Genomic DNA, 23,293 nt, shown 5'->3' with positions numbered 1-23,293 from the left:
TATATATATATATATATATATATATATATATATATATATATATATATATATATATATATATATATATTTATTTGTATTTTTATATTAAATTATTACTTGAATGAATGGCCACAGTATTTTGACATTAATATATTATTAAATATATATATACATTTTTTTAAACAAGTTTCTGTGTATGAGGAGGTACTGATTTTATGAAACGAATATGCTAAAAAACTAGGGAAAGAGAAGAAATGAACTTGAACTTAAACATTTGCAGCCTTTAAATCATAATGTCAGGATCTTTATTCTTGTCTTGTCTAAGACAGAGAGTGGAACCGCAAGATAAAGGGTGAGATTTATGTAAAGGTACAGAGACATACTGAAGAGCGAGCCGTAGAGGATAATATCACCCCACATCTAGACATTCTGATAAGAATAAAGGTTAGCTCTGTCTCCATGCAAATTCATTGAAAAATAAAAGTCTTCCTCAAAAGGCTAATGTTGCTATTGTACGACTGCAGACATTTTGGGTTAGTTAACCTTGTGAGCTGTGCAGAACAGTTTCATTTCAATAGCCTTACAGACCATTATCACTGTAACGGCCTGTTCACGCTCAGTGTGAATTATTACATGACGAGTCTTTAAATGGAAATAATTAATTCTGATGGACACCAAGGTGCCCTGCATTACATCACTTGCCATCAGAATGAGTCAACTGATAAAAACAATAACCAACAAGTAATCCACACCACTACAGTCCAGTCCATCAGTTAACATTGTGTAGCTGAAGAAACAAACCAGTCATTAAGACTTTTTAACTTGAAACTGTTGCTTTCGACCAAAATACGAGTCCACAATCCACAATAACACTTCTTCCAGCAAAAAAGTTCACCACTGCTGTACTATAAGATCAAAATTATCTTATATTACATTTCTCCAAATCTGTTTCAAGAGGAGAATCTACATCTTGGATGGCCCCGGGGGGTTAGTAAATTGTCAGCAAATTTTCATTTGGGTGAACTTTTCCTTAATGGCTTTACATTGAAGCGCTGCTTAAACTACTTTAATTTAACAATTAGCCTAAAATTTGGTCCAGAGAGAGTACGCAATGGTCCGCAGCCTTAATTGTGTGCTGAGGTGACATTTTCACCGCTCGGCAAGGCATCAGTTTCAGAGTTTATGTAGTTGAAAATCAGATCGATTCCTCCCATAGTTAAAGTCTAAACTAAAAGTGACCCCTCTCTGTGTTAAAGGGCTTGTTGGGGTCACTTCAACCATTAAGCCATTAACACACAGTGGTCCGCCATTTATCCAGGTTTCATTTTACATACTGTCATAAACATGCTAGTAAACACGACCACATGTGCAGCCATCGCCGCAGGCTGACTGCACTCACACTAAGACAGTTAATGATGCAGAAAATTAAACGGGTACACTGAATATATGAGCTGCTGTAGTCTTTAACAAGAAGTCCTCCTGCGTAATTCATCAGTACATCTTACAATGAAAGAAACAAAAAAAGACAGCAATCTTTAAGAATTTGATAACTTGCTCCTCCTCTTTTTTTGTTCGCTTACATCACTTAGGTTGCTGTGTCAGTTTAATGCAAGTTTTTGGTTTAAGTTTAATATGTATACAGTCAAGTTATGACACTATATTGAATTTCTTGGTTTTCCATATCAGGACATAATAAAATATTTTAAAAAATCTGGTTCTTGGCAGATGAACAACAACATATGACATATTGCATCATTACATGATTTGTTTAGCAAAAATAAAGCCAAAATGGAAAAGCCATGCGTTAGGACACACTTAATGATGACATAGGACTTCAAAGGCATTGTTAATCAGGAGTTTTAGCAGTTGTCTGGTCTGGACCGTTCAGGTGTGTGTGAATGCAATGACAAGAAGGTAAGAAACCAGAAATGATCTTAGAGAAACAATTGTTGCTGGGAGAAATTCAAAACAGACACCAGTCCTGCCAGGAGTGGACATCCCAGCAAATTCACCCTAAGATCAGACGGTGTAACGCTCAGACAAATGGCAGACGAAACAAGAATTTCACCGCAGGCTCCACAGGCCTCAGTTAACAATGATAAAGTTCCAATGATAAAGATCAAGACAGTACAATTAGAGAAACAGACAAGTATGGCATGTTTGGAAGTCTTACTAGGAGAAAACCTCTTCTATTTAAAAAAAACATGGCAGCACGGTTTATGTTTGAAAATTTGTATCTGAACAAACGATAAGTCTTCTAAGAACAATGTCCTTTGAACAGACAAGACCTAAATAGAGATTTGGCGATAATTCACAGCCATATTTTGTGAACATTTAAAAAGCATATCGGCGCAAACACTTTATTGTTTTGTAGCCACGGGACCTGGGCACCTCACAGTCACCAAACACCTCACAGAGTCAAATGTGACGGCATCCGTCCGAGAGCTAAAGCTTGGCCAAGATCGGGTCATGCAACAGGACCAGCAAATCTTCAACAGAACGGCTGAAAAGATAAGAATCAAGGTGTTTCGGTACGTCGACCAAAGTCCGTATCTCATCCTGACTGAAATCCTGTGGTGAGAGCTGTTCCTCCAGAACAACGTGAGAGTCTGATAAAATCATATAGAAAACAATTACTTTAAGTTATTGCTGCAAAAATTTGATCGATAGGCAATTGAATCATAGGGTGTCCTAACTTTGTCACCCTAGATTTTCCTAGGGAAGTGCACAGTGAACGTAGTTCCAGGGAGCTCTTTGATCACATTATATGACCGTATCACTTCGCCAAATGATTTGTATTATTTCAAAGGTCTTACAACAGCAAAATAACCAAAATCCACAATGACACTGGCCAAACAAATAAATATAATAATGTATATAATAACAGCTCATTTCCACGTTTTGCCACAAAATTACGTTTATGTAAGGAAACCACATAAGTCCTCCTGCTCTCTCCGACACAGTTTGCAGGCACAGTTTCAGTTTGGTTTTTTTGTGTTTCTGGTATGGAGCGGCGTGATTACACACCGTTCTCGGCCTGGAACTTTCTGTATGGTTAGACAACCGTGCTGAACAGTGCTGGTAGAGTGCGTGGGATGACATCACCGCTCCGGATCTGTCACTTGTCTGTTGCCCGGCGGCTAGTTCCTCTCTAGCTTGGTAAGTGCGCTATTTTGGGCAATGTAAATAGAAATTAACAAAAGCGAAAGATGTTTCTGATCATCCTCCATAACGCAGTGGTTATTGACACCTCATATCATATCTAAACAGCACCGGCAATGACTGATGCATTTGAATTGTATTTTAAAGAGATCCGTTATCAGCCCTGCATTGGAAAACTAAACCATAATCGTATCGGCTGACTCAGATCTGCTCTCTCTCTCTCTCTCTCTTTCTGTCTTTCTCTCTCTCTCTGCATCCCAAAATGCATGCTATATCTGTCATAAATAGTATTGAAAATTACTAATATAGCATAGAATTTAGTTTACCCTTTGAACCTTTATACAACACTAAACAGAAGTTACCATTTAAAAAAAAATCCACTTCAAACTAATCGTCATATCTAGCCAAAGGGTCAGAGGACACAGACGGAGGAGTAGTCCATGAGTCTGACTGTCACCTAATGTTCACACTGTCCATTCTAAATAGTATGCGAGTTTACAATAAGTGTGTCCCAAAGCATAGTATGTTGAAAAGAGCATGCCAAAAGTACCCGGATGGTCTACTATTTCAGGTCGAGTTGCATATTCTAATGGTTAATATTGACCACAATCCATTGCGCTTTGGCAAAGGATTTGGTCCAGATCTACAAACACAAATAAAATGAATAAAAACTACAAACATGGCGGATGTGCATCAGTAGAGCAATAGAAAGATTAGAAAAATGGGTTTGAGTGACTAATAATCAACATTTAACCTGTTAAAAATATTTATTTAATGTTATCTGTGTTATATTTGTATTTATCTGCAACAGCAATGTGACTCTTATTAACATAATTAATATTAATTATTATTAACATGGTTGCCAAAAAAGTGCATTGGGACGGAGCATGGGTTACAGTATCTGTGACATAATCGTCACAGGTATGAGTTGACAAAATACATCAGCTAGCAACGGTGAGGAAACCCATAAAACTCTGCTGCAGCTTTTTCCTTCCTCACAAGCAGCCCGCGTTGAACTTAAAGCAAAACCGTGTTTAATTCCATACGTTTCTCTGTAGTTCTCTTTTGTAATTTAACAGCACTATTTTACTCTCACACCTGCAGAATGTCTCTAGTCGACAAAACCAAGGGGGGAAAAAAAAGTCATGTTCCCCAGCAGCGCTCTCTGTTTTCACCTTAGTCAAGCACCACTGGGCTCAACACGATCTTCAGAAACACAAAAATACAGAATTAAGTTTCTGTTATTTTCTTTCTTTCTTGCCTTCTATCAGTGTGCATGAGTCATGTCAGGGACTATTTACGGTCTTCCTGTTGGCGAAATAGGGGAGAAATGTTTGTAGCACAGGCTGAGCTAGAACTATTGAGAAATTAGATGAAATCTTGATCATATATGAGCAGTCTCTTCTTAAGGTGACAAAAACTATTTTGAGGTCGGAAGAAATGATTTGCAATCAGGTAAATTCGTGTCAAATAATTACATGTTTAATAGTTAGCAAATGTTTATTTTTTCTCCGACTTTAAACTGTAATATTTAAAATAAGTATAAATTGGTCTAGAGGTGGGGTTAGTACATGAGAAAAATAAATGTAAATTTGAACTAATTAATATATTCTTTAATAGTCTTAAAACTCTCCCCATTTCTCTCTCTCTTCTCTCTCTCTCTCTAATCTTGAGGTTTATCACTCTCTCTTCACCCACCTCACAGTTTATAAAACTTCTGGAAGCTCTTCAATATTTCTTGGATATGACAGACTTGGATATGAAGAATGTGTGGGATAATAGAAGTTAAACACACTGCACAGACCTTTTAAAAGGCATGTGCTAATACTAAAAATAAAAAAGGCGTCCATCCTAATGACAAATTTAATAAAACAAAATAAAGAGATTTATTAGATTTATTTTCCATTGATAATAATAATATAGATGTGGGATGTCTCTCTCTACACATAAAATTCGATAAAATATGTTTACATTATAATAGTTATTTAGCAGATTTTAGCTAATTTGTTTTATTTGGTTAACATATGATTGCATGTCATTGAGAAGAGGGTAAGGTAAAGCGATTAATTAAGCATTCTTGCCTAACTGTTCTGAAATATGATTTAAATAATTATGCCCAACACAATTCCGGTCAAGGAGAGGATTCAAAAAATAGCATATCCAAAATGTATTCACATACCTGGCAAAAACCTGAACAAAAAGTGTATCACCAATCATAAATCTAATAAGAAATTTCGTACAAATATATTTTACCTAGATGTGTTTTCGTCAACAGGTTACAATTTGCTGTAGCTAAAAGGGGAGCTCAGTTTTTCCTGTTGTAAAATACATTTGGCCAAAATCTCATTTATTAAAGATAAATTCTCACTGTCTGTGTGAACACGCTATTTAAGTGTAGGCTATTGGCTATAACTAAGATGGCAAATGCTTGCTCTCTCTCTCTCTCTCACATCATAGACCTCAAATACATATGATGTAGACAGTGTTTTCTGCATAAAGATAATGCTGTAGTTATTCAAACAACAAACAACAAGATATTTACTTGCCTTCATTTAGCTGCTGTGCAGGGTTGCCAGAACAAAATCCACTCAATTGCTACTTAAAACTAGCCCAGTCATTGCTCACCGCCAATCCTCTAATCTCCCTTTTGAAAACTCATTTACATATAAAAATAAAAAGATCGATTTCAGAAATAATGCTTTTTAAATGCCCTATAACTACTCTATATTAGGTGGACAACTTCATAAAAAAACACAAAAAAACACACAAAAACCTGGTAAAAACCTGGTAACTGTTCAAATTCTAAGACGTATATATTTAGTTACACGTAAAAGTATACTGTAAGGAGGTGAATCAAAACCTGTAAATGCAATAAGACTATTCTGAGAAGGGATATCCAAAAGAAACAAAAGGACTACCAAACTAAAACACAAATATATTTGGCAGCACGTTTAAAGTCAATATATTTTAAGTGTGCTAAACTGCATCATTTCAATCATTGCAAAGTTTTAATATAAATTATCTGTATATATTTAACACAAACATGTGGTGTGGTGTCAGCTCTCCACACCTGAAAACATGAATTTATGTCCTCAAGCTATCAATGGTGTCAAATTGGATTGTTGTTTTAACAATAAGGCAGCATTGTGATTGTGTATGGTCTCTGTTGGCCTTTCCTCTCAGGATTTACTACCAATTTGCAACACAAATTATGGAAATGTTGTGACGTTTTTTTAAATATGAATGAAATAAAAGCAAGCCTTTCAAATCACACAAGCCGATATTTCATTCAAAATAGAACGGAGAATGTAAATATTAGAACTGAGAAATGTAACACTTTTATCCACTAAATGAGCAAATTTCAAATTTGATGCCTGCTACAGGTCACAAAAAAAGCTGGCACGGGAGAACATCTAGCAACTAATTAAGCTAATTGACCTCAGGTCTGTAACATGATTAGCTATGAAAGAAATGTCTTAAAGAGGCAGAGTCTCTCAGAAGTAAAGATGGACTGTGGCTCTTCCATCTTTGAAAGAGTGTGTAAAAAGATTGTGGAATACTTTACAACAATGTTGATCAATGTCAGATTGCAAATGTTTTGCAAATATAATCAAATACAGTGTATAACATCGTCAAAATCATTCCACGACACTGCATCAATCTTCGGCATGATTCTGTCATTGACATTAGTAAATGCGCCCAGAAATACTTCCAGAAACCTCTGTCGGTAAACACAATATGCCGTGTCATCTGCCAACTAACATGGTCCTGAAGCCCCGTTGTGTCCTGTGGGCCGAGGCTCGTTTAAAATGGACTGTTTCAATGTGGAAAAGTGTTCTATGATCAGATGAGTCCAAAGTCATGGACGTTGTGTCCTCCGGGTTAAACAGGACAAAGACCTTCTAGTGTGTCGTTAGCATTCAATTCAAAATTCTGCATTTCTGATGGGGTGGGGACAGCTTACAAGTTTTTGCAAGACACTATAAACACAGAAAGGTTTTAGAACAATACATGCTTCCTTCCAGATGATGTCTATTTCAGGGAAGGCGATGTTTACTTCAGCAGGATAACGCAAAGCCACATACTGCAGCTCTTACAACAGTCTTCTTAGTGGAAGAGTTTGGGTGCTGAATTAACCTGCCTGCAGTCCAGATCTTTCACCTACAGTGGACATTTGGTGCATTGTTAAATAAAAAAATACATCAAGGACAATTACAATCTCTTTATTAGCTGGAAACCGACCAAATTACAACACCAAAACTCCAGATGCTCATAACCACGATGCCCAGATGTCTTCAAACTGCTTTGAAGAGGCAAACATAAAGAATTTTTCCAAATTTCTCAGTTTAAACATTTGTTGTTATCTATGTACTATTGTGAACAAAAAATTGGCTCATGTGCTTTTAAATTATTTTTGTTTTTGTTTTAATTCAAATTTATAAAAACATCTCAACATCTTCGGAATTAAAGTTGCAGATTCATTCATTTAAAAAAGCAAGTGTAGTTACTCTACAACAGTGAAATGATGTTGTGTTGAGAGATATTGTGATAAAATGTCAAAGAGGAAAAAAAAGAAAAACACGAATTGTCTTTCCTTTTCCTGCCAATTAGCACCTTTATTTAATCTGACAGCCACACATTTGACAGTGAATAAATGAAAAAATAAACAAGACATTAATCAGTTTATAGCAGCAGGTGTGATTTCTGCTAAAACAAATGAATATATTTAAAAAGTTGTGAAATACCAATGCAAATATTTAGTCTCTATTGCCAAGCTGTCATTTAATCAAACACTTGGTTTGAACTTTTGCTCTCCATAAATAACTGGGCCAGGAAAGCTTTGTGTAATTATGGATATGTGAAAGCATTCGTTTTAAAATGACCTGTGTGGCTTGAAGGCATGAAATGGCTGATTACTTGAGTCGTATCATTGTGATTAAACAAAATGCTACATAATTAAACATAATGAGTTGTCTATTCCAGGCAAAACATTACTTTACTATATATGGATCTATTATGGAGATGTTTTCAGGTTGCTCAAATTTGTGTGAAAGTCTAACAAACCTCGAGAAAGCAATAAATTGCATATTTCTGCCATACTTTTGCAATTTTTCTACTCTGTTAATATCCATATTTATATGTAATTTAGTAAACACTCTTTTTTGTAGTTACACATTTATAATTATCGTTGTGCTTACCGATAAAACGTAATAATAAATAGCACGCTAAATGTAAAATTACAAATCAAGTACAACTGAATTTAGTATGTTGAGATTATATAAATATATATAATCACGGTTTGACAAAAGGCAAGGAACGAGGAGACAAGGAGGACTCAAAATAAACAGACTTTAATAAAAAAAATGGGCAAGTAATACAGGCAGGAGCAATGCAGAAGATAAACACAAACCAGCTTCAATGCAAGACAAAGGAACTCAGGAAAACACAGGGCTTATAGAAACGTGTGACATAATCAGGAGAACTAAAACAGGTGAGGAGTAATTAATCAAACACCATTCAAACAAACAAGGAACTGAAACAGTAGGGTAGGAAAACAAACCCAAATGGAACGTGAGCAGAGACTTTGGAGACTTAGGTAGCTCCATATCCGTGAGTGCTGAGAGCGACGCTGGAGTGGACCCTGGGGTGAAGATGAGGGCTGCGAACAGGCTATTTTTCCTCCTCTTTCTGTTAGGGGTGCACGGAATGGCTGGCAGACTCGGCTGATGAGCGGCTGAAGATGATGGTGGAGCATAAGGGAACTTGGGGATTCCTTTGTTTGGACAGATGGTTGTAGCCGATTCAGTAAATATCATGCATTATATTATATTTAGGGATGCACTGATAATGTTCCGCTGAAATGTTTGCGCTATTTGTCATTAGCCGGTTCTGTAATCAGCGGTAAATGCCATCAGGTGCCTGATTTTACACTGACACGCGTTTACTAAACAGAGCCATTGTCCTCTGACGAGCTGCCCAAATCCACGCTGATAATGAGCGTGATAATTACCGCTTTCATTCGGCATTGTTGGTGCATCCCTAATATATTATATTATATTTAGTGCTGTCAAATGATTAATTGCATCCAAAGTAAAAGTTTTCGTTTACATATATGTGTGTGTGTACTGTGCGCATGCATGAGTATATTGAAGAAAAATATGTTCTTTATTTTTTTATATATATTATAAAATAAAAGAACATAAATATATAAATGCACATATTTTCTAAATATATACTATATTTGTGTGTATTTATATATACTTAAATTTACACTGTGCATATACATATTAAATGTAAATAGAACCTTTTATTTTGAACGGGATTAATCATAATTAATTATTGTTTATTACGGCTGTCAGTTTAACGCACTAATTAATTAGTTATGAAAAAATATTTGAATGTAATTAACTTACAGCCCCTGCCCTCAAACCTTTATTGGCCAGTTGACTGTTGACGAATATAACGCAAGGTAACAAACGCATATATGGAGTTATGGCCTAAAATTCAAGATATTGGTGCAAAAATGCCCCTGTATGAGCTTTTGTCTCATATTTACAGTCATGGCCAAATCTTGGTAAATAAGACCATAGAAGGCTGTGAAATTAATCTACATTGTTAATCCTTTTGATGTTTTTTTTTTGTTGCATTTCACAAAAATGTAACATTTAGTTGGATAATACGAATTTAAAATGGGAAATATTATGAAATAAATGCGTTTTTGTTTTGTTAGTTGTTTTTTTCCTCAAATACACATTGGACACAATTATTGGCAACCCTTGAAATTCTTTTGAGAAAAATATCTCGGAGGTATATTCCCATTCATATTTACAATCGAGCACTCCAGGGTGATTATGAACGTGAAATTATTCAGCCATGACTTCCTGTTTCACAGAAGTCCAAATTCCTTGAATTATTTATTACAATGAGAAAATGTAGCAATGTGTAGCTAAAGGTAATTGAGCTTTACAAATGAGTGAAGTGGCTGTAAGGGAAAGAGGAGCGAAAATTTCCATTTCCACATTTAGGGCAATAATTAGGAATTTCCAAATCAACATAAACTGTTATAAAACTGCCTGGAAGAGGATGTGTATCTATATTTATAACGGACACTGTAAAGACTACAGCTGGAGAACTGCCCAAAATAATTAAGTCTCGGTGTTCAGAAAACCTAAAAAAATGTCAAACAGCACCTACATCACAATATGTTGTTTGGGAGGGTTTCAAGAAAAATTCTTCTAGCTCTTCCAAAGACAAACTTTAGCATATGCAGTTATCAGACATGACTGGAGCTTCAAATGGGACTGGCTTCTATGGTCAGATGAAACAAAAAAGAGCTTTTTATTAGCAAACACTCAAGATGGGTTTGTTGAACACAGGGACAAAAAGTACCCCATGTGTACAATTAAATATACTGCTGTATTGCTGATGTTGTGGGCCTATATTCCTGCTGGAAGTACATGGATTCTATCAAATACCAAGAGTTAAAAAAAACTATGTGACTGATTCTGTTATTAATCTTACAATGGACCTTGTTTGGTTCTTTCAACCGTACAATAATCCAAACACAAAACTCAAAAACAATACAAAACTGGGTCACTGAGCACAAACCAAGCTTCTGCTATGGCCATTCCAGTCCTGTGACCTGAACCCTGTAGAAAATGAGTGAAATTAACTGAAAGGGAGAAGCACCAAAATGGAGCTGGGAATCTAAAGGGTCTGAAGTGATTCTGGATGAAGGAATGGTCTCTGATCTCTAAACTGGCAAATGGAAGTTGTCAAAAAGTATTGAATAAAAGGGTGCCATTAACTGCGGCCAAAGTGTATTAGAGAGAAAAAAACAAACAAATATTTATTTCACAATGATATTTCCCCCATTTGGAATTCTTATCCAATGAAAGGTTAGATTTTTGTGATTTTTAAAAAAATAAAACAACAAAAGGATTAACAATGCAAATAAATGTTGACATTTTATTAAAAAATATTGTTTAATAATTATATTTGCATGATGTGCGTGGCATAACGATCTAAATGTTTCTCACGTATGAAATTTAAGCAAAATCAAAGTACTTTAGTATTATTTTTCTAATTTTACCCAAAATGAATGTTTGATTGAAGAAACTTGGAAGATTATAAACACACAATCGCATTGCAACGCTAATCGACACGAATAAAAGTATACACTTTTATTAAAAAACAAATGTGTTCTGTCACGCTATGATAAGAAGCAACATGGAACCGTAGAAGCTAGCTGTTTCAAACATGACTGTTGTTGTAGTGAGTTTGGAACAAAACATGATATTATTAAATTGTTATTGTCACCAAGCCAGCAGAGGGAGCTCTTACCTCTGGGTGATCTGCGATCACTCCCTCTGCTACAACTTCCTGTCTGAGGACTATAAATTCAGTAGCAGGTCACTCACCTGCAGGTTGCATTGTTCGCCTGTTTGTTTGGATTGTTGTTTCTTGGTTTTCTGGTTTTGACCCTGCCTGTCTTCTGTTGTTCTGATTGTTTGCTGCCTGACTCGACCTTCGCCTGTTTCTGGATTTTGTTGTTGCCTTGCCTCTGATACACCTGTTTGCCCTGATTGACGCGCCTGCCTGCTATGACCATGCCTTTCTTCAATAAAAGCCTGCACATGGATCCGCACGCCTCAGACACCTCATTCGTGACAGTTATGTTTGACACTACTAATCAAACATATTATCAGCAAAGAAAACAGCCTGTAGTCTTCTTGATTTTAATGGTTTGAAATCGCATTAAAAGTGTAGTTTGTGTATTCCAGGCACATTTTAGAAGGACAAAAAAAATAAATATTGTTATTAAAAAATGTTAACCAATACAGCTTGGGAATCCAAACTGATGTTCAGACATTCTCATTGTTATAAAATTAACATGTTGATTGCCTGCATGAAAATTCAGTGTAGTTTGATTTGACTTTAAACCATTCAAGACTTGAGCATGTGTTTTCTGAAATGAGGGGGACAGAAATAAAAAAAAAAAGGAACAAAATGATAGGCTTTATTTTTTTCCTTATGTATTTTATTGGCTAAGAAGTCAAATACAGTTCTGGACAACAACCAATCAATTGTATTATATGCTATTTTTCTGACAATGACAATTTTTGGATTGGTTTACAAACCCATAAGGCAATAACAGTTTCTATACTGTAATAAAAGTTATGCTATATTTAATATTTGGAAATTACCTAAAAATTACTCTCTTTGCTACAGCTGTGTCTTTGTTCATTTTACGAATTTTCTGCACATTATAATTTAACATGGGGTTTGGGTATCCGTTTCTTGTTCTTGGTTTCATGTCTTTTATTTTGAAGTTTTGTCACTGTTTCTGTTAGTGTCATGATTCCCTTGCCCTCATTTTCTCATGTTTCCCTGCCTTGTCAATGTGCCATGTTCTGATTGGCTTATTGTCTGTTCATGTGTTTGCTAGTTCTGTTTGCTCATTGGTTTGTTTATGTCTTGTGACCCTCCTTGTTTTGTATAAAAAAGCCCACTATTGTAACTGTCTTTGTAGTAATGTTGCAATTGGCTGTTGGTGAGTGTTTGTGCCATATTTATTTATGCCATGTCTGTTGATGTTAAGTCTGTTCAAATCAAGTCTGTGTTGGATTAGGTTTGTATGTAGACTTCTGTGAACTATGTTATCAAGTAGATTTTAAAGGCATTTTCTGGTTTGGATTAAAAAAAACATATTACAAAACATGCCTTGCAATACCCACACTGGTCCACTGAACAATACATTGACTGTACCTTGAGTTTAGATGGCACTGAATTTACTGTAGGTGTGGTGAAGGAAGATCAAAAACCTTCCTCAACACCAGCCACTCCAACGCCTGCTCATGTCACTTCTACCACCTCAAGTTCTGCCGCCATCACTTCTGTTCACGTCATGTCTGCCACCCCTGCCGACATGTCTGGAATCATTCATGTCAATCCTGATACATCATGCCTGCTGCTCCTGGACCTACTCCCATCGAATCAAATAATTTTCCATTCATATTCCATCTATGACCGTATCAAAGTTTAATTCCATGTCTGCCAATCCTGAGGTCACTAACGCCATGCCTGCCACTTCAGGGCCTACCCACACCATGCCTGCTGCTTCATGGTCTGCTCACACCACACCTGCCAACTCAGAGCTTGCTCATGCCATGTGGGCCATTGATGAGCTCCTGAACAACATGACAGTCATTTAAGGAGCTTTAGTCCAAGACGGCAGCCATACAAGAAGCTCTGGACAAAATGGCTGCCAGACTGGGAGGCTCAGAACAAGATGGCCACCTGGCCTGAGCCCCATCATGTTACGACTGTAACAAATTTTCCCAAGGGATTTGGTTTGTGGGGGGGCTATAGTACCCAAACACCAGTGAATGCGGAGCTTGGGTATGGACCTAAAAGACTGATCGCTATTGTGATGGACCCACCACTGGTGTGAGTGAGAGAAGCTGATGTTGCAATGATCAATGCACTCACAAGTCTGGAGAGAATACCACTATATAGCGTTGCCTGTGATCGTGATGGCCATTTGGAGCATGTGGGCTGCCCCCTGAGGCTGTAGAAACTCCTGAGAAAATGGTGCCCATCCATGAACTCATGGTCTGTCCTGTCATGGCCACGGAGGCCGTCCATGAACTCACAGTCTGCCCTGTCACAGCCATGGAGGTCGCACATGAACTCATGGACTGCACTATAACGACCAAGGAGGCGGTCTGTGATTGCACCATAACTGTGAGGCAAAAACAGGTTTTTAAAATCTTTGCAAATTTATTAAAAATAACCAAAATGATCAGGGGTAGTTTTTTTTTATTTACTTAATTTAGCTCAGGAGCATTTATACTGCTTGTAGATGTTACTATGCTTAGAGTGAAGTAAACTTCAATTGAAATTCAAATTCAATTGAATGGCTATGATCTGGAAAGGCACACGTGTCTAAATAAAAGGTCTGACAGTTGATAATGCATATCAGAGTAAAAACCATACATTAAGGTATGGAAACTGCCTAAAGAATCTATGGAAGGGTCCACTGAAGGGACACAGAAGCACATAGTCTTTGGAAGAAAATTGGAACAACCAGGACTCTTCCTTGATCTAGCCTCCTGGCCAAACTGAGCAACTGCTGTAGGAAGGATTTGGTTAGAAGGGCGACCAAGAACCTGGTGGTCACTCTAGTAGAACTACATGATCATATGTGAAGATAGGAGAAATCTACAGAAGGACAAACATCACTGCAACACTATTCAATTTGGACTTTATGGCAGTGTGGTAAGACTCAAACCTCTCCTCAGTTAAGACACATGAAATCACACTACTTGCAAAAAAAAAAAAAAAAACCACCCAAAGGACCCTCAGGCTCTGAGACACAAGATTCTCTGTTCTGATGAACCTCGATTCTAAGCATCATATTTCAAGGAAACTAGCTTTGCTCATGACCTGCAGAGTACCATCCCAAAAGTAAAGTGCGCTGGTAGCAGTCTCATGCTGTGGGGCTGTTTTTCAGTGGCAGGGACTGAGGGACTCCTCAGAGTAGAAGGAATGCTCAGTGCGGCAAAATATAGAGATAGCTTTAAAGGAAACCCAGTTCAGAGCAGTCCAACCCAGTCCAAAAAACAAAACAAAAATCTCCTCTGTAAAACCACCATTCCCCTTACCGTCCCCTTTGGATTAAAAATACTTATAATGCATATGAAATGTTAAAATTGCCTAGTTATGTTAATTCAAGAATTAAATAACGGCAGTAGGCCAATCAGAATTCGGTACTATAACAAGCGCACAAACTTTTTTCACACAAAATGGTTCTAAACTTCTTTAAAAATATTATTTTATCTTGATTAGAATTTAAATACATTCTGCTGACAGATTATGCAGTGACTGTGTGGGACTGAGAGACAAGATGGAGAGCGGACATTTAAAGCCTATTTTTTAAACACGTCTGAACAGCATGCAGTTATGCCTTTATAAAGTCAGCAATGAAACAAAAAATAATTTTCTGAATATCAGCACATTAAAGCAAGCACAAATGTGCTATATTAATTACTAATAATATACAATAGCGCAAAGTAATATTGTGTTCTGTTCTTTAAATGAATCTGTTTTTAAAAGAATCAATTGATCCAGTGATTCACATGGACTCACTAGTTGCATAATATATGGTATGTGATACATGGTATATGATATGGTATTTCTATAATACTGAAGATGTTAACTATACCCATTTGAGAAGGAAACTGTTATTTTATAATGATAGGATGTGTGAAGTACTTTTTTTTTAAACTAAGCCAACATTTGGTTGAGATAGCAAATATTATAATTGATTTAGTTTGGTTAATATATTTATTGCAAAAGTTTATTTTATAATATTTTATGCAGATATTATTGGGGCATTGTTATTGGCATATTATAATATTGTTTCATCATTAAGAATATTTCTAAATTTTTATAAAAATTTAATTAAACATTTGATTCTCTCCATCAAATTTCATTCAACATTTTATTCTCACCCTTACATTTAAAATATTTTATTCTCTGCCCTAAATTTTAACATGTAATTCTCACTCTCAATTTTCATTTAACACGCTTTTCTCTTCATTACATTTCATTGAGTATTTAATTCTCATCCTCAAATTTCACTGAATAATTTTTACTAAAAAATTCGCTGAACATGTTTAAACCAAATCACCCCCATCCCAAAGTCCCCTTTTCTAAAGTCTAAAAGCCATTAAAAATGCACTGAAGTGGAAAAAACCTCATTAAAAACTATTTATTTTTTTGCCTTTAAGCACTGTCCCAATAACCCCAAATTTTTATTGCAGTAATACATTATATTCATGTTTCAATTAAAGGTTTTTGCTATGTATTAGCTAAAATAATTTCATGACCTTTTTATTAAAAAAGGCTAATTTCATTTTCCTTACCTCATGCATTCCTGTTTCCTGTTTGCCCCACCCTTACATGATGTCACACCAATGAGGTCATGCGAATATGATTATGTATAATTATACTACCCCATTTTTTGTCCCAATCACCCTTAATTCTCCTAGTTTTTAATACGGCAACAAAACCCTGCAATCACGCAAAACACACCATCTCCACTGAATTTTTTTTTTACAAGTTGACCACTGGATATGCCCAATACATGCAATCTGACAACATGCTCCATAATAGGTCAACATAGGCTAAACCAATGGTATTTTACTGCATAGGCAAGAAGGGGTTTTTTTAACTTTGAACTATGTGTCTAGAGAAATTGCCTTTCAGAAATAAACCTCCCATGAGGAATACTCACTGGTGTAAAAGTATGTCAACTAGCCCCGGCCTCACCTAGCCTATTTATCTTAAACCAGCCTGCATTTTTTTTTTTCCTTTGTTCTCCTGTGTGCAGCACCTTGTACATAAAACATTTCACTGCCATCTGAATGAAACTTTTCAAGTCAAGTTTTAGTTTACGATACCTTAAAGGAAAATACTCGGGCAGCTGCGTGCCATCTGCAGCGAGGAACCTCTGCAGAAACAGAGGCTGAAACATCTTCCATCATTCATATCCAGTTCATACATGATTGAGAGCTCTGTGCAGAACTACCAGCCTGCAGCGTTCACATGGTGCTCAGCTGAAACAGGTTATACACGAATAAGAAGACGTGCAAACAATATGACACTTAAGGAAAAAAAATACTTGCAAACTCTTTTCAGACACAATGAAAGCAATTGCCGAAGAAACAGGATTCTGAATCACTTGAGGATGTTATTTTTACTCTGGTAAATTTTGAATGTGGAACGTGCATTTGACGTTCACAGGCATTCTCCGTAAACCCTCGCCTGCTTGCAAGACTGTCTCACTCCAGCCCATGTGCTTTAGATTGTGATGTAAGAGACCAGACGGAGTCTAAGCACGTTTAAATATGAAAAGCTACATCTGCATTAGAGCGCTGATGTTAACTGACAGGCCCTCAGCATTTCGGTGCTGATTATTATAAAAGAGAAAATGAGTGCGAGCAGCACCATGTTCTATTCTCAGCACCTGCTGCCACACAGCACCCCTCGCTCATTACGAGAGGAAGTGACACGTGGCAGGAGGCCAAAATCTGCAAATCGTCGATCCCGGCGTCAGCCTTTTGGTTTGCGCATTTGTTAATGGTGTTTAAGACATGCATCACTATATCTGTGTCTCCAGCTTACTTTTGTGCTCTTTCGTGCTTCCCAGATGAAGAAACGGGGAAACAGTTTTAATTGAAAAGTATACTGAGCTTCTGCATGCTAACATGGTGTTGGGTTTGAGTTCACCTTACTTGTGTCTTCAGCGGCCTTTTACCAGTCTGGTCAGAATGCAAAACCACCAAGCGTAAGACCCACTGCATGTCCTTAAGTGTTCAGTAAACATGTATACACACAAATATTTGTGTAAAATGTGCATATGGACCTTTTACGAATAAATCACGATTTATCATATTATAATTTATTCTAAATGTACGAAAAATTCAAGAACAACTTCCTGCTGAAATAACCAGCTAAAACCAGCCTAGGCCTAGAGTGATGAAAGTCTGGGGGCTTCGCCCTTGGTAGAAATCGCGGTCTGCGGCGGTATAAATCGCATTCCAGTTGTTCCCCTACAGTAAAAATCGCGCTCATTTCCCTAGTAGAAACCACGTTTCCTCGAGGGCACCCCCTCCATCGTAGGGCCTTTAAAATCATCCTCTCATTTAGAAGACTCTAAATTCACTAACAAAAGAACGAGTTTAAGAAAAAGCTCATGTGCATCTGCACGTGTTAATAAATTTAATTAGCTAAACTTTAAAGTGTTTAGTGTTTAATCAAGACCCGAGTACATCTTTGAATGTAATTTCATGATTGTCTTTGAAATATGGTTCAAGTGTGCTGTTAAATGAATTGGCATTTATGGTAATCTAAAATATACTTGTGAAACCTGTACGTCATGTATTTGAATGTGTAATTTCACAATGTATTTTTTAAATAGCTGAATACAGTTAAAATTATAATCAAGCACCTTGCAAGTACAGTCAAAACATAAAGTAAGAGAAATTGAGCCGATTCGACAAGAGACGCGAGGATACATATAAAAGCTTTTATTAGAATACATGGTCAAAACACAGGCAGGGTCGACAGTAGCAAACAGGTATGTCACGGGCAAAACACAAGCGTGGGTCTTCGGTCGGCAAACAATACCAAATGGGTTAGGGAGGAGGTAGGAATCCAGGCAGGAACAAACAGAGCCCAAACGACAAGACGAAAGGGTAAATCCGAAATACACAGGTGAGAATCACAACACTGGAAAACAGAAGACAAGACAAGACAAGGAAAACTAAACTGGCTCTGTAATGCAGCTATCACAAGGTGAGTGATAAATGCTGAAACAATCCTCTGCATTGAATGGGAGAAAGTCCAAAGATTATATAACGTGAGACCGATTGGTAGCAACTGTGTAATCAGGTGAGCATGTGATGAGTGAAATCAGGTGTGTGTGTGTGTGTCATCAGTGCAATGACTGATGGGAATTGTCCATAGTAAACTTAATTAATGTGGAGAGGAGTGACATCTGAATAAAAATATATCAAAATATATATTAAAAAATTAATTGTAAAAAATACAAATTGCACTTTTAACGTGTAACGAAAAAAGTGTTCTCTCTTCGGGTACACTTAAGTGGCCATTTAATTTATTTTAAATAATACAAGTACTTCTGTAGTTATAAATAACATAATGTAAACGTACTGACTTTAAATAACACATTTTGTGAGTTCGGAATAGGCAAAACATAATTTATTATCAGAATTCTTCTGTGATGCGTGAACGTCCACTGCTGAGCATCGCTCTGTGGACGAATGAAATGAAAACAAGGGAGAGTGTGGCGGAAAAAAAATCTTGTTTATTATCTTGTTTTCTCCATTTTCTGTTTGTTCATTTTCATCTCCCCAGTACTGACAGAGATTGACAAGATGCTCCTGTCAGAGAGAGGAAACAGGGTTGTGATGCCTTTAAAAGCTGAGACACCTTGCTGAGATTTTTGAGATGTCCCAGGGTAGCTTCACTCTTGCCTCCCTAATGCCCCGCAGAGCTCCAAATGGGAAAAGGAATCCATAGCAATATTTGCTGCTGTGTCGGAAAATATCAGCAACTGAAAAAACACAGAACTTTTGGAATGAAAAATGAAAAATGTTTCTCTACTTCTGTCTCCTGTGGACAAGCCTCAACAATATGACAATGAATCAATACAAATTTTCTCTACTTCAAGTTTGTAAGCTAGGTAAGCTGAGAGACATGCCAGTCATGTAGAATGAATAACAAGAGTTTTTTTAAATCAACTCAACTATTTAATAATTAGCAGTGCTTGTCATCATCACTAGTCTTATATCGGTAACGCTTTAGTATAGATACCATTCTTTTAACAAGTTTCGTATTAGCATGCATGTTACCAGTAACACCTGAGTTTGATTTAAAAATCCTTGTTAATCAAACACCTGGCTTTTGTAGCAGCGCGCTTCAGAAACCCTCCACCTTCCCCAGCTCCACCTGTATAAATCTGCTATGAGGTGATCATGTCCTATATGTGCAGCAGCTGTATTTCCTGTCCGATCACATGGTAATTCATCCTAACCCCGCCCCTAAACATACCCGTCACTGGGGTTTTAGACAAATTGTACAAAATCATACAAGATTGTACAAATTTGTATGAATTAGCAACCTCGTAAAATACTTATGAATTGGTCGTTAGACTGTGTTGGTACATCCTACATATATTAACATTGCCATATACATTATATATATATATATATATATATATATATATATATATATATATATATATATATATATATATATATATATATATGACTACTTTTGACATTTGAGTGTACACTACAAGTAAGCAATCAATTAAATTAAGCACGGTTCTTTTTCACAAGGTTACACATTGGCTATTTCTGTACAGAGGGACGGTACTCAATTAAACAAGCGTGATCACACATAATGGGCACAGTCTGTAAGAGACGTGTGCACTAGATTGTGCAAGCCCATAGCAACCTTAATCCTCATTCTATTCAGTTAATGACTCACTAAAAAGTGACCCACGACATCAAGTGATTTTTATTACTTCTTATCTTTTCTATCTTGCCTAAAAAGACATCCTTAATTAAATGGAATGTCAAGTGTGGTCAAATGCCTGCAAGGCTGTTTTTTTTATAATTTCCTCTTAGACAGACTCCATTGAGAAAGGTTATACTTCATTTAAAATGATGGAAGGTAAATGCTACATAAGGAGAGGACTTTAGTAGCCAAGTGAGACTTTTGCATGCTCAATTTATATCCCAGCACCGTAAATGCTGCGAGATGTTTAATTGGGCTGCCACACAGCAGAGAGAAGGGCAGGTTTTGAAATTCCGCAGTGATGCATTCACGTGTGTGTGCATCTATAGCGGGCGCCAAGCTGAGATGTCTCATTAGGCATGTAAATTACTTTCTGGAGTTGTCTCTGTGTTTCTCTCTTTTAAAACTTGCTTATCGCCTCTCGCACACATCGGGATGTATGTGATTGATTGCTTCAGCCTGGATTTCAAGGACTTTCATCGCAGGTGTGAGGACTGGCACGGCTGGCTGACCCCAACGGCCATTGATTAATGCTGTCTGACTGCGATTTGTACATGCACATTTAAAGAAAAGAAAGAAATGTGTGAATTGTACACACTGATAGCGCATGTATTTATTTGCGCTTGCTGCCTGCATTGCATTAGCGACTTATTCATTAAGAAATTATGCAAATAAGGTAACAGTGCAAAGACACCCCAAAAATACGCTGAACCCAATGCAGTCTGGCATACTTTAATAGGACTTTACACCAACAATCCACATCTGTGATCAAGAAATCTGCGACATCATGTTGGCTATTTACCATGCTTATATATCATGCTATCCTAATTTGATGAATTAAATGCTGCCATAATCAATGAAAATGTATCAAGTAAATAACAGCAACATTTGTAGATAAGTCACCATTTATGATAGGTCCAGTTTATCTAAAACTAAAAAAATGACCTAATATACATTACATATACATCAAAGGAGATCTTTAAAATACCTGGAGAAAGCTCTCCATTCCCATTTATCTCAATGGCAGTTCTTTGGCTGCCATGTGGTTCTCTGGAAATATACAATTTGAAATCTGCCATCATTGCTTATGGGAATCACAAAGGTTTGTGAGTCAATCAGCTAGGACATAAATCATGTGACCAATTTTTCTTAGGACAGAGGAGTTATGTCATAATCACGATGATTTGCTTGTTTCTTGAAATCATTTCAAGAATGCCTCCACCATATTCCCGTCAAAAAAACGCATCTACACAGGAGCAAAATATACGTAAAATGGCGTGCTGCAGTTTACCATGATTTTATGGCAGAACGTATATGTATATAAAGACTTTTTGAAACCAGAATTAGTAGTTACAAACATCTACCAGCAGGGGCTGACTGGGCTACGCTAACCAGCCAATGCTATACCAGGTAGAATGTTTCCATACTGGATAAAATACAATCAACGAAATACCTCACATAAAATGGCACTGTTTAGTGGTTTTGCCCCCAGAAAGTTGAGCTGGAAAACTCTGGGGTTCTTTTTAGCGAGATGGTGTGCGTAGGAGGAAGCTAGTCTCGGAAAGCATTCCTGTCCACTGTGCACAGGCAGAAGTGATTTAGATGGCAAAATCTTTAAGCTATTCTACCCACCGCCGAACAAGATCTCACACTCAAGCCAATAACGGGCCTGGAGGGAATGTGGACGGAGTCTGCTACTCTATCTGACCCCACTGACCCACCAAATGAAAAAAAAATAATAGAACAGAGGGCAGTTTTATGTATTTCATAAAGCCCTCCAGGGAATGTGTGTTTTAAAAATCTCTCTGGGGCTCTAATGGATAATAGGAGCTCTCCTGATCCCCATATTCTCTTGTAATATTAATAACGAAAACAGCTTTTGAAAATGCCCGTGTAATAAATGAGAACAGTAGGCTGTTTTTATGAATCGCTCTTTTGAGTATGCAGACAGGTGTACCCGTGGTTTGTCTTTCCTTGGGCTACTGTTTTGTTTGACAGCAGTGTGTTTAGAGTTAAGGAGCACTCTTGATTTTGTTTCCTGTTTGCTGGGCTGCCGGCCTTGGAGGGCACAGGCAGTGTAGCACATGGGATCTTGGGCTTGCTAAAAAGAACTGCTGTCTCCTGCAATATATTTTGAGTGGCAGGGGTCTTGTTTCACTGTTGTTTCTAAGCTCTCACACTTCCTGCATCTGGGTTACATGATATTACGGGACTGGGTTTTGAGACAGTTCTGTTCCTCTAGGCCGACATGTTGAAAGCCGTAAGCTACCCTGCAAAAACTTTAGCTGTATTTCGACTGACAGAGCACCTTCACAGTATTCACTTCTCTCCGCTCCCTGAGTACAGGAAATCTGTTTCACTTGATAAAATGAGTTGATTGTGAACGCCATATATTGTCATCACATATTAGATAAAATTGGTAAGTCGACTATATACATAAACAAGTAACTTCACAACTAGATGTACATGTCAACTACCACTCATTAAAGTATTAGTAGACTGTCAGGTTAATAATTTGCGAATGCTTTAGTCTGATTGTTTCTCAACATAATCTACTAATTTTGCAATGCATGTCAATTTATTCTACTAATGCAAACCTAACAGTCTACTACTTTAATGAGAGTTAGCTGATTTGTACTGTCAAAATAAAATTTAAAGGTTCAATTTCTGATAATTGTTGTTTAATATGAAAATAATCGTATTTTGGTTATGTTAGATTTTTTTTCGTTCCATTTAAACGTAATAACAATAGTTGCATTGTAACTGATACGTCTCACACACTTAATACCCACAAACAGTGATATACGGAAATGTGCTGATAAATCAATAAACTCAATAAAAATGCAACAACCTTGACTGTATTTATTGTATTAAAACTTCTTTAGTACTAGACTGATATGTAAAAAACAAAAAAAAAAAAACAGTGGGTAATATGCATAAAAGTAAATTACCCTCTCCACTTCATGTCAAGTGATGCGTCGATATTCCCTTATTCCCTATGCCATTTACAGTGCCCTTCGAACTGTATGCTCCCTTTGGA

Source organism: Puntigrus tetrazona, chromosome 24, assembly GCF_018831695.1.
Source record: "Puntigrus tetrazona isolate hp1 chromosome 24, ASM1883169v1, whole genome shotgun sequence".
Taxonomy (NCBI): Eukaryota; Metazoa; Chordata; class Actinopteri; order Cypriniformes; family Cyprinidae; genus Puntigrus; species Puntigrus tetrazona.
This window is presented reverse-complemented; position numbering follows the sequence as displayed.